Raw genomic sequence first — 9,228 nt, 5'->3', positions numbered from 1 at the left:
GACCTGCACCACTGCTCTGTGTGAAGCCAAGGGCTAAAATGAGGTGCCTGGAGAAATGTGGACTGGCATGGCCAAAATGCCATCATTGGCACCATGACTGCATGGATTCAGCTGGGCTGGGCTGGCTGAGGCTGCAGGAAGGGGAAGCTGAGATGTGGGAGTGGGCAGGATGGGCTGCTCGTGGTAAAGGAAACTCCTCAGGCATTAACCTGCCTTGGCAGCAGCACTTCTGCCCTGGCAGCCACCTCTGCTCCCTGGATCCTGGAGCTGTGCAGTGGTGGCTGAAAGGGCACTGCCACCCACACTGAGGATTGGAGGGGAATGGGATGGAGGTGCTGAGCTTGTCTGTGTGATCAATGCTAAAAAAACATGCACCCTGTAGAGCTGTCTCTGTGTTGCTGTTCCCAGGGATGGTGGTTCACAGAGAAGCCAGGCTTCAGCACCTTCTTTGAGTTAAGAAAATCCACACAATAAACACACAGGAGGAGCAGCTTGGTGGAAAACGGTGCAGCTCATGTACTCATGTGCTTAAATCAACTCACCCCAGGTAGGTGAAGTAGAGAAAAGCCTCAGAACTGGGGTGTGATCAGTTTTAAAAGGTGAGTTAGTCTGCAGGACTTGTGGGACTGTAGGAGAGCCTCTGTGCTGGGATCTCTGCCTGCAGGGATCCCAGGTTTTATTCCCAGAAGGGATTGTGGGCTCTCCTCTGTTTTTCTGTTCTGGCAGATCTGCTCACCCAGGCATGGAGTGCAGACCCTCCTTCCATCCCTCCCGTGCTTGTGTTTAAGTTATAGATTTTACTGTTCCAATAACATTTATCTAAATGTGCTTTGGGGGGAGGGAGGAAGGAGATAAGGAGGGAGGAGGCTGAGGAAAGAATGTGCTTTTGGACTCTGCTAAGCCTCCATCTTATTGCTGGGACTTGCTGGGGGGTTTTGGAATTCATGATCCCAGGGGAGGACTCAGGGGAAATGGCTGGAAGAGCTGTGGTCACTATGAAACACTGGTGGGAGGAAACCCAGGGATAGCCTGTGCAGAGCATCCCTCTTCCCTTTTGGTACTGCTCTCATGTCCTCTGCCAGCTTATCTCTTGGCAAAGAGGGACCTGACTCAGTTTCCAGGCAGGAGAACTGCAGTGGAGGTGTGGGAATGCTGAGGGTGCAGAGCTCAGCTTGGCACAGGGAGAGATTTTCTGCTCAGATGTCTCAGAGTGTTTCTGGGTTTGCCCTCCCCTGCACAGCCATGATTCTTCCACTGCTGGGACATTCTCTGGGAGGTCTCCAGGAATGGGATGGCAGGAGGAAAGGTCCTTTGGGTCTGTGCTCCAAGTGCAGCTTCACCCCCAGGTCAGTTTGGGAGCAGTTTGTGCATCCCTGGCACCGACATGGAGGCAGGGGAGGAGGGAGTGTGGAGGAGAGAGATTGCTTCAACTCCCAGAGGTGAAGGGTGTCTGTGGCCACAGGAGGCAGATGACAATTCCCAAGGTGCTAATTTTGGGCTTGGTGCTTCCCATCCCCAGAACTGGCCTCTCCCAGGGGCTGGCAGATGGGGCAGAGCTGGAGGATTCCTGCCCTGCACGAGGGAGATCAGTGTGTGAGTGAGGTTCTGACCTCGGGGAGAGGTGGAAAGTCTTGGGGAGGATCAGGAGAGGAGGAGTGATGGTGTCAGAGCATGGATGAGCTGTAGCCCTGTGATCCAGCTCTTTGTGTGCTTTTTGGTTGCCACCAGAGTGGACTCCAGGGTCCCATTCCCATTTCACTGTGCTTGAATTTGGTTTTTGGTGTGGTGGTGAAGGCAAGAGAGAGCCATGGCAAGTGGAGAAGAGAAGGAAAAGGATGAGCTTTCTTCTTCCTAGGAAGCACAAATAGATGGAACAGTATTTCTGAACAAATAACTCTCTCCTCCCTGTCTCCTGGAAGCTGCATTATCAGAGCACCATTACTGTCCTCTCTTCTCCTTCCCCCCACCAATGAACAGGAATTAAAAATACAACTAATAAAACCCTTTTACTTTCTCCAGCAGGAGGAAAAAAAAAAAAAAAAAAAAAAAAGCAAAGCAGCCTTGAAAATGCTAAAGGACATAAAGGGCATTCATGAAAGGGTTGGATGGTGGTTATTGCAGCAGGGGGAAAAACATTATTTCACTGTGCAGATAAAAGGAAGTGGAAAAGCAGCATATTTATAGCTGGGGAGCCTGGATTCCTTGTTAAGCTGCTATTATCAAATTAATGTCAAAATGCATCAAACAGGCACGAGTGTTCTGGGCCCCTTATGCAAAGTGCTTGCAAATTGGTTACAAATACATTTGTTTACAGGGGACGAGGCAGGAGCGAGCTAATTAGTCATTGTAGCAGGGCTGTTTTGTGTCTTTTTTTTTTCTTTTTTACATTTTTTTGGCAATTACACAAACAAGCTGTTTTGAAGTATAAATACACGCTGCATTACAGCCCCTTTAAAGGGGAATCAAATGGGAATTGTGGGATGCAGAGGGCTTGGTGTGAGTGGTGTGGAGCTTGATGGTGGAGCATCCTTCTCTCCTCCTGGATGCAGCAGGAGTGCCACACTGAGCACTCAGCTCTGGGATGTGCTGTGGAAAGGGAGCAGCTCTCATCCCTGGGCAGCAGGAGGATGGGATGTGGGTGGAAAGGGAACAGCTGAGTTTTGGGTCCTCTGAGAGGCCTGAACCCCCTCATATGGGGCAGTTTTCATACAGGACCTCTTAAGGTTTCAGCTGCTCACCTCTATCATGGGAATTCCCTTTGGGCCTGGGGTGTTTTGGGGTGGTTTTGGTGTCAGCAGCAGCTGCCAGCTCATGGAGTGAAGCTCCTTGTGCCCAGCTGGTGGGTACTGACATGATTTTGGATGAGGAGAGCATCCCATGGATGTGTGAAGAAAGGAATCTGGTGTGAGCTCTCCCAGGTGAACGTGTCCTCAAGGCTTCTTTAACAAAACCACAGGCTGCACCTCCCAAACCCATTAATGAGGAAGGGAAACAGGAGAGCTTATCTGATCCTCAGTGTGGGAATGGTTGGGGAATTTGGTTGGGGGGCAGATGGGAACTTCCTGCTGCCCTGCATCTTAATACATCCCATTCTGGGAGTAAATCACACCTCTGCCACTCAGGGAAGCTGCTAATTGAATCTGCTCTGGTGGGAGAGGATAAAGCCAAGAGGCATCTACCACCATTATTTTTAATTTCCTAAGAAAGAGAAAAGAGAGAGGAAGGAACAAGTTGTGCCCCTCACATGCTGGAGGCCCTGGCATTTCTTGGCAGAAGGTGCAAAAAATCTGCCCTTCAGGCTGAAATAACCCTTCTGAGCAGGTCCTGCACTCCCAGAGGTGCTGGGAATATTGAGTTTAATGCCATCATAAATCCCTGTTGTGGATGGGAACAGAAGAGGAGAAAATCTCAGAGGACCAAGAGCAGTGGAGAGGGCAGGGCTTTCCCCAGCCCCCTGCAGGAGCTCTGATGTTTGCACCAGGTTTTATTCATTGAAAACTCAGGGTGACATTTCTCTGCACCTTGGGCCCGCTTTTCAGTGCTACCTTCAATCTCCAAACCTCTCATTACCATTTTTGGCCTTGTTGGCTTTGGTGGGCTCATTTGCCTTGGGGAGGGTGACCCACTCCACTGGGATCAGGGGCTGTGGTTTTGAGGAATGTTCCCATTTCCAGCATAATCCTACCCCTGCCCTACAAGGTGTGCAGGAGCACAGCTCAGCTCCAGCAAATGCACCAGCAGCTCATTGTAGTCAGGCTCTGCCTCGTGCCCAGTTGTTCCAATCAGGATGTGTCTCTCATTTACAGCAGGGCTCTGGTGTGACTGTCACCTCCTGTGATTGTTGGTGCCATGGGATCCTGCCCTGGTTTGAGCTGTTGGTGTTTCACACCTGCTTTTCTTATCCAGGGGTGTTCCAGCATCTCCTTGCTCTGATAGTTGGGAGCAGACCTGGAATTTCCACCCTCTGTAAGTCACTCTCACCCTTTCCCTTGCAGAAGGCTGTGGAGCCCAATGGCTTTGCCTTGGTGGAAAGGTGTGATGGGGCACAGATCTGTGCTTGATTTCCTTCTCCACTATTAATTAGCATAGTGAGGGTGCAGCTTTTCCTGGAGTTGTGTGTGGCAGTGACTTCCAGGCTGCCTGGTGAACCCTCAGTGTCCAAATGTGCCCAAAGTACCCAAGAACCTTCCATGGTGTGTTCTTGGACGTGTTCCTCAATACCTTCCTCTCCCATGTCCAGAGGGGTGGAAGCACTGCCCTCAGTCCTGCCTCCTGTATTCCCAGAGAACAGGATGTTCCCAGAGGACTGAGGTGTCCAAGGGTTCAGAGGAAAACATTACAGTTGTCCTGCCCTCGTGCTTGTTGAGCTAGAGGGAAAGGAGGAAGGTGTTTCCTCGAGGCTGAGGGACAGGAGTTGGATCCTTGGCAGGGAGATGATGATCCCCTGGGTGTGGGAGTGCTGTGGGGGCAGAGCTCAGCAGGGATCCTGGTGCCCGATAAGGCTGCGGGCGCTGCCGGCGGTTTGGGGTAACCCAGCATCCTCTTCCTCTCCTGGGAATCCCACGTGGGCAGCACGTGGGCTGAGCTGGGCTGGGAGGGATGTGGCCTCTCCTGATAAGAGGCTCTGGTTCCTGCTGCTGCAGATTTACAGCCTGGGAGTGGGCAGTGGGTGCTGTGCTTGCACTGGGGTGATTTATCACAGCTCAGGGCAGCAGCTGCTTCCCTCTCTGGCCAGGGCCTGCACGGGGAGTTCCAGTGCCTGACCCAGCCTGGGTGAGGCAGAGGCTCAGCCGAGGTCACCCCACTCTGGGACACAGGTGGGAGCAGGTCTCTGTCATCTGTGGGCTGGAGAATGTCTCCATCCCAGCATGGGGAGGGCTGGGACTGTCAGGCTCTGTCCCATGGCAGCAGGGATGCCTCCAGCCTTTCAGTCCTCAATCCCACATGGAGCCCACCCAACTCACAAGTGACCCACGTGGGAGACCCAGGACCACCACCAGCCCCACAAAGCAATGCCTCCACTGCCCAGTTGTTTTCCATGTGTCCCTTTGACACAGACAGTGCCAGGAGGGATGAGCTGCAGTGGGCAAGGAGAGGGAGGATGATGAGGAAGGAAAGGTCAGATGCCATCACTGCACTCCCTTGCATGTCCCAGCTCCTGCCTGGGTGAGCTTCCCAGCTCCTCTGGTTTGTTTTAGAGGCAGCATGGGGGCCCCAGATCCCTGTGAGCCCTCCATGCTCTGGGTTTTATTGGCATGTGGAAATAGTTTTGTCTGGTTTCAGATCTGGCTGATCGCTGACTTTCCTGCTGCCCTCCCCCCGACAACCACGGGGACCCAACCGCACTCATCTTCCTCCCTCTTTCTTCTTTCTCCCCACATTGTTCTCAGAAATCCCAGCTGCTGCTTTTCCCTCCTCCCTTTCCTATCCTCTCACATCAGCTGGGATGGATCTATCTGTGTTTTGAACAAAAGCTCTTTTTTTGTTGTCTGTACTTCTCCCCCCATCCTCTCCTTGGGGCCGGGCAGGAGCTCTGGGTACCCTCGTTGTCACCCCCAGGCTGGCAGTGGCACAGGGGGGAGCCTTGGCAGGAGTGAGGGCATCAGCATCTCCAGAGTCCTCATTTTGCTTCTCTGACAGAGAAACTTGGCAGATCCTGGGGCCAGAGCCACCACATCCCTCCCTTACTTCTCACTGGTGGAGCAGTGACATGGGGGATTCCTGGTGTGCCAGCTCCTGTAGGGTGGGATGGGATAGGATGGGATGGGGCAGGGCAGGTCTCCTCATGTCCATGGGCTGCTCCCTGATCCACCACAGGCTTGGGGTATTTATTTTATGTGCCAGTGCCTGGCTGCAGCTCCCACCAGCCCAGCCCAGCTGTGTTCAGGCAGCCAAACAGATCCCAGGGGACCCTCTGGCATCAGCAGGAGCCTCCACCCTCTTTGTGGGGACCCCTGCCCTGGGAAGGGGCTGAGCTGGGCTGTCCCTGGCTCTGTGGTCGGGTGGATGCTGAGGTTCCTTGTCCCCCAACCCTGGGAAAGGGGGTACAGCCAGGGCAGGGGGCAGAGACCAAGCAAGGACTGGAGAGCCATTGGTACCTGAAGGGAGGCTTGGTGTGAGTTGGACAGGGAGTCCCAGTGTCCCCACACTATTCCTGGCTCCCCTTCCCAGTGCTCAATGGCCTTTTCCACCTCCATCCTCCCACCCAGCATGGTGAAGGCCCCTTGGCACCCTTAGAAGGGAGCAGGAAACTCTCCTGGACTTCTTGAGCCCTGGGGTTGTTCCCTGTTCCCAAACCTCTGCCATGTCCCCCCACCTGCCAAGGACACTGGCTGTCCCCCTGCCAGTCTGCAGTGTGTAATAAATCACTCCCTCATCACATTTGGGTGAAGTATCATGGATTAACTCACCAAGAGTGCACAGGCTGTCCCAGCTGAGATGGAAATGGCTGCATGCTGAGGATCATCCTGGGATGCTCCTGAGGAACGTCCTGGGAGGCAGCAGGGACCAGGAGAGGGTGAGGAGCATCTGGAGGAAGGCAGCAGGTGACACCCATGAGCGAGTCCCTTCCAGCCAGTGGGAAAAGTCTGTGGGCTTCATCCTGCTTTGAGTGGGCAGCCTGGAAAGCAGCTGGGGGGGGTCTGGATCCTCCTTCTTCCCCCTGGGACTGCACCTCAGTCAGCATCTCCTGAGGTAATCACTTTCCTCCTCTCTCTGTTTAAAGATAATTTTAAATGCATGACTGGCAATTCAAGGGAAAACAGAGGAACAGTTGGTGCTGCTGAGGATCTCAGCCCAGCCAGAGGAGACGTGTTCCTTTTGTGGAATCAAACATCCGTCAGGGAACAGTCATGCAAATTTATTTCGCTTTTCTTCTTTGTTACCTGTTCCATTGATCTGGAGCCTGTAGCAGTTGGCTCATGGAGAGACAAGGTTTGTTAATTCAGGAGCCTTGCAAAGCCTCCGTGGGTGAGGAGGGGACTTGGCTGAAGGTCCTGGCTCTGGGGACATTTTGTGCCGTGTGTGGGGGCTGTGGCACTGGGACACACTGCTCCAAAGGAGAGGGCAAAGGGGTTTGCTGTGTCCCTGTGCAGACCTGGAGTGGCCCTGGCAAGGCAGGAGAGTGGTGCCAGCTCTGCCAAAGCTGCTTCCCACCATGGGAAGGGACAAGGATGCTTGGTCACGCTGCTGGCACAGTCACCACCAGCCCTGAAGAGCAAATGTGAGTTAAACCCTTAAAATCATGAGGTGGGCTTTAAAATATCCAGCTGAGAGATTGTATTTGATTTTATCACTGTTATTAGACTCTTCAGTCCATCTGGATGTTTTCAGGAATGACCTGCCAGGCTTCTCTGGGCAGGTGGGTGGTTTAGGGTCCTGTGGTGTCTTCATGTTGAAGGGAGGTGACTCCAGCCTGAGTGCTGGAATCCATGGCTGTGCCTGTGGGAAGGTGCCAGGCTGCCCTGGTCTGAGTCTGCAGAGGATCCCAGGTGGTTTGGGTTGGAAGGGACCTTAAAGATCATCTCTTTCAAAGCCCCAGGTTGTTCCAAGCCCTGTCCAACCTGCCCTTGAGTCCTTTCCTCCAGCAGTCTCATCTCCTGGGAATGGAGAGCAGATGGAGCTGCCTGGGGAAGGGCCAGAGGCTGCTGCTCTCACTGCTCCAGGGGATCTTTGGCTCCAGGCAAGGGAAGAGCCAAACCCCCCCTTGGAGCAGGAGCAGGTCCAGTGTCTGGAGGCTGAGAAACCTCTCTGAGACATTCCCTGGGTCCCTGCAACGCTGCTGCTCTTATTTCCTGCTGGAAGCACTGCTTTGTCCTTCAAGGAAATTACTTTTTTTTTTGCTTGAATTGAGTGTTTTGCTATTTTTTCCCTGCCAATCCCGTCTCTGTGTCTTCACTGCAGGTAGTGGGGGCCAAGCCCTTGGCTGATGACTCCAGATGAGTTAAGACACCTGTGGTGTCCCCACCACATGGGCTCGTGTGGCTGTGCAGGAGCCTGCAGCAGGGACGAGCAGGGAGATGCCTCATTAAAGCAATTTGGGAGATGCTCATCCGCACAGAAATCCAAATTTATTCTGCAGGAGCTGCCTCTCCTCCATCTCCTCTTCCTTGAGCAGAGGAATTGGCTGGCAGGGAGCAGAAAGCACAGGGATGTCCAGGGGCTCTTGGCTGGGAAGGGAGTGGGTGGAAACCCAACTCTGAGCTGGTCCAGCCCTATAGAGGGGAAATAATCCCAGCACCACCCGTCCTCTGCAGCCACCCCCTCCTCCTGACGAGGATTTCTCCTGTCATTTCAGGTATTGCCTCCTTTCCCCAGGCTTTTCCTCAGCCCAGCAACGTCTTTGAATAATTCACCTAAAAATTCAGGATGGCGAATAAATTCGGGATAATTGCTGAGGGCTCGCAGGCAATCCTCAGCCAGAGCACGGCTCAGCTCCTGCTGAATTATTTATCTGCCAGGAATTATTTGCCTGGCCCTGCTACGGAGGGAAAGCTCCTTCCCAACCTTTGCCTGACAAATGGCCTGGCTGGGGGCGACTCTCTGGGTGCTGACTCAGCCCTTTCCCAGCTCCCTGCCTGCTCCTGCAGCCTCTGCTGGATGCCTGGGTAATTCCTAAAGCTTTGGGTAATTCCCAAAGCTTTGGGGGTCCTTCAGGGTGGGTACAAGAGTCTTACTCCCAAACCATCCTGTGGCTGCAGAATTCCATCTCTCCATGGCCATCATGCTCTGCCTCCCTCTGTGAGATGGAGAATCTTTGGTTTGGGGAGATGGAAAAGGCTCCTTGCTGATCTTCCACCCTGCAAGCCCTGGAAAGAGCTGCTGGTGCAGGGGTGCAGGCTGGAGACTTCCTGTGGGATGCTTGCTGGCTTTAATGTCATCTCTCTGTGAAATGATCCCTGGTGGTGTCCTTCACCCCTCTCCATCCACGAGGATGTTCCTCATCCCACACTGCAGCAAGCACCTCTGGGCTGAGCCAGGGGCTGGGAGCTCTCTCCTGCCCATGGATGAGGGGGTGATGGCCTCTGTGGGCTTGTGGGATCCTACTGCCCACTCCTCCCCCCGGGAAACACAGAGAAATGACCCTCAGAGGTGAGGAGCTGCTGGCCTGGGCTCATCAATCTCCATTTGCATCCAAAGAAGAAAGAAAAAAAAAAAAAAAGAGATTTAGGAGCAAGATCAATATTGAAAGAGCCTGGGTTTTTTTTGCTTTTCCCTGTCCTCCTCTGG

This window comes from Serinus canaria, chromosome 14, assembly GCF_022539315.1.
Source record: "Serinus canaria isolate serCan28SL12 chromosome 14, serCan2020, whole genome shotgun sequence".
NCBI lineage: Eukaryota > Metazoa > Chordata > Aves > Passeriformes > Fringillidae > Serinus > Serinus canaria.
Note: the sequence above shows the minus strand (reverse complement) of the source record.